Raw genomic sequence first — 3,715 nt, forward strand, 5'->3', positions numbered from 1 at the left:
AGAACCGAATCCTGGAATCAGAGGCTAGGTCAGGAAGCCCTCCAGGCCGCTGGACCCTGGGAAGGGTCATCAGGACCAGCTCCACCTGCCAGCTCCATGAGCAGCTTAGAGTCGGCTCCTGTTCCCCACTGGCCAAGACCTGTCCACCCATTCTCACAGACCTCAAGCAGCTCCTCCACTGGCCTGCAGGCTGGAGGGAACCCGAGTCCTCAGAGAGGGACCAGGGAGGGAGGAGGGGGAGGGGATGGCACTTGGGGGCTGCGGCCTGTGCCCTATTTCCGCTGCTGATCTCCCTCGGCCGGCAGATGGCAGCCTCCACCTCCACTGTGCTCCTGGCTGCTGTCCGCACCGCCCTGCTCTGGCACGTGGAGCCTTGTGGATGACGGTGCTGCCGGATGGCATGCACACGTCTCTCCGTAGCTGAGCCGGGTGCTGCCCCTTATGCAGAAGCCTCCTGGCTGTCCCCAGTAGGGGACAAGGGCTGCAAGGCGGTGGGCCAGGCCACTGGGCATGCGCATCTCGATGACGGCGTCAGCCAAGGACAGGCCTCCAAAAAGGCGCACCCAAAGCGTACGTCACTGCTGCTGTGGCCGGCGTGGACTTCCCCGAGGGCCTCGGGCATCTTCTCCCACGGCCTGCAGGCTTCCAGCAGGATCTGCAGGAGCTCGGCCTCACCTTTCCAAGCATGGCTGGCCCGCCCCCTCACCACGGCCCCCTCCTTGACCACGCAGGGTTAGGTTGGACGAAATCCCAGGGCTCCGAGAGACCCAGCGGCCATGGACGTCAAAATGCGCAGTGACCACCAGAGCCATGTCCACCAGGCCAGCTCCCAGGATGTGGGCTTCGTGGCAAAGAGAATAGCTCCGCGCACTGCTCGGCTGGAGTGGGTGGTCTGGCAGCCTCCGGCCCGAAAGCGGCAGAGGTTCACGTAGGCTTGGACGCTAGTCAGCACGTGCTGAGCCTCAGCCTTGGCAGCTCTGATGAGGCTCAGCGGAATGGTGTCCACCGTGTGGCCCGCGCCCAGGAAGGAGGGACTCTTCTGCCATCACTTCGCTCAGACAGAGAATCTTAAACATCTGATCTGAAAGGTAAGTTCAGGGAAATTCTAGTCAATTATTTTTTTTCACATTTTGTCTCCTCTGTGTTCATACCTACATCTTTCTTTTCTGTATACCCTCTTAGAAGGATGTGGAAGCTTCACATCTGTTCTGCATTTCTCTTATTCTCTGTTTATTCGTGTAACCTTATAAAAATTCCTCGGTTCAGCGTCCAGCTTGCTAATGAGTTCTTCAAGAGGGTCTCTTCTGCTTTTCATGCCATTATTTGAGTGTTTATTCAACGGTGTGTTTCTCAAAACCTCTAACAGATTTATATTCATGGCTGTTCTCATTTCGTGTGACCTCCTTTATCTCAGTGATATTTACAATGGTTATTTTAATGTCTTTTTATGATTTTCTAGTTTTAGTGGGAGTCAATTTTGTTGTTTCCTGGGTTTTGGTATCTCTCTTTTATGTAATTTTGTTTCTGTAAACAGTTTTGATGCTGTTTTTATCTTCTATGAAATGATTCCCTGATATTTTCCTAATTTTTGCTTTCTGGCTTATACTTCTAATTTTGGCATACAGTTATGGGTTTTCCTTTCGCTTCATTCTTTTAAGCACCTCTCAATTACTTATACAGTGTTTTTGATGTTGTTATGTGTTTATTAGTTTTAATATATTTTCTAATATTTCTATAGCTCCTATGGGAAGGCAGACATTTTAGTATATGTTCAGTCCATTATCTTGAAATTTTAAATGGTATCAACATTTAAATCAAGGTTGTTCTCCATGAGTTAAATAAAAAAATAGTCTTAAATACTAATTTTTATTATAATCCTTTAGAAATAATGATAAATTTATTACAATCCAGTTGCTAATTAATCAGACATTTTTAATGGTAATTCACTAAAAATTAGTGCTGTGATAATTTGCTCTTACTGTTTACTAAACCCAAAGGTTTGATCACATTTTGGCTTACAGTGTCTCCCAATATTTATAATGAGATTCTGGGTCAGGGGCCAGGAGACTAGAATCTCCTGTTTCAGCATCTGCTACATTGCCAATGTGAATAAATGTAGACTAGGAAGGTGATAGCATCAGGAAATGAATTAAAAAACAAATAAATTATGTAAAAAGTAGAAAGAATGCCTCTGTATAGATGATGTAATTGTGAATCACAGTTATATTTCTGTTTATACTAATAGCAATCTCATTTTCTTGGCCATGAGATGAAGAATGCCAAACATGGCCATTGTAAATGACACAGGGGTTCTTGAGAGAATATTTATGCAGAATTATACACTATCCTGGAATTACCATGCTTTTCTTAACACATTTATTATCCTGAAAAGACACTGGAACTAGGCTAAGCTTATAAATTACACTGGCATAAAGGGAAAATGGGCTCTGAGAAAGAGTGTAGAGCTACTACAAGAATATCAGCCAGAATACCTTAGAGGATAGAAACACAAGCAAACAGGAAATGAATGCTTTTCATTTTGATAGTCTGCTGAATCCTGATGAGTAAAAGGCATTGCTTCTGATGTCTCTGAACACCATCCAAGAAAACCAAAATAAGTACACCAAAAAGTTTATGATCAGAATAAGGTAAATGTTTCTGCCAAAATAATGGTGAAAAAAGAAGGTGGCCAATGCAGTAGGAAGGTGAAGGAGATGAACTTTCACTCTCAATTCCTGCTCTGGATGGCCACTGCTGAATGCTGGAGTCAAAAAGCTAAGCACAGATCACCACTTGTGCAGTAAACAAAGGAATCAAGCCAGTTAGTACTGAATAGGAAAGATTGAATGTATTGTTCACAGACCTGAAACAAAATTGATGGAGCTGAAAATGTAGGTGATATTTTTACAGTTGCAAGGATAGAGCTGTTTAGTTGTTTATTCTCACTTCACTTAGTACATGGGACTTAGAATTGTTTCTCTTTTAATAGAATACTTGGGAAGAAAATGGATGATTTCTGCCAAGTTGAATAATAATAGATTCAATAATAATAATAAATAAATTTTGCCTTGTTGAATAATAGAAAGACCTCAGAAGGCCTGCGTGGGAACCCACATATGCTTTCACTTGCTATGGAAACTGGAATAACTAACTGAATCTCTCTAAGGCTCAATTTCCCCAGTTAGAAAAGAAGGCGGTAGAAATACCCTATAATGTTTTGAGGATTATGGAAATAGGCTTATTGCCATTCCTGGCCTGTGTCTTAAATCTTTCCCTGTAGTTTATCTCAAGTATATGTTGCATGCGTAAATTCTCTGATGATAAGTGGCCATTTGAACATCCTATGACCTGCTTTCAAGATTTATACCTTATTAGTATTCATTTTCGTGATATTAATTTAATACTCTTTGCTTATTTCCCTATTCATCCCAATTCCAAAAAGAGATTCATTTGACTACTTTTTAAATAGACATTTTTTTGCTTCATCAATTAGCTGTAATTCTCTACTGTGTTCAGAATTGAAAGATTATACTGCCTTTGATATTGGAGAGACTTTTAAAGATTTTTAAAATCTTTTAAATATAAATATTTAAGAAAGTTAGAGTTGTTTGGCGTTGAAATCCCAAATCCTGAAATCCCAAATCCTGACTCCTATTTAGATCCCCAAAGTGAGGTTTTTTGTTTTTTTTTTCTTATCATTAACTTTGGATGAAAA

The 3,715-nt window shown here is 42.0% G+C and overlaps 1 pseudogene; it reads right to left on the reverse strand.

Annotated features, from left to right (window-relative positions):
- Positions 1–272: 272 nt before the first annotated feature.
- LOC145521913 (pyrroline-5-carboxylate reductase 3 pseudogene) lies at positions 273–3,382 on the reverse strand (annotated as a pseudogene).
- Between the last annotated feature and the right edge of the window lie 333 nt (positions 3,383–3,715).

This window comes from Giraffa tippelskirchi, chromosome 9 (assembly GCF_054371585.1).
Source record: "Giraffa tippelskirchi isolate mGirTip1 chromosome 9, T2T-mGirTip1v1.2.pri, whole genome shotgun sequence".
NCBI classification, from domain to species: domain Eukaryota; kingdom Metazoa; phylum Chordata; class Mammalia; order Artiodactyla; family Giraffidae; genus Giraffa; species Giraffa tippelskirchi.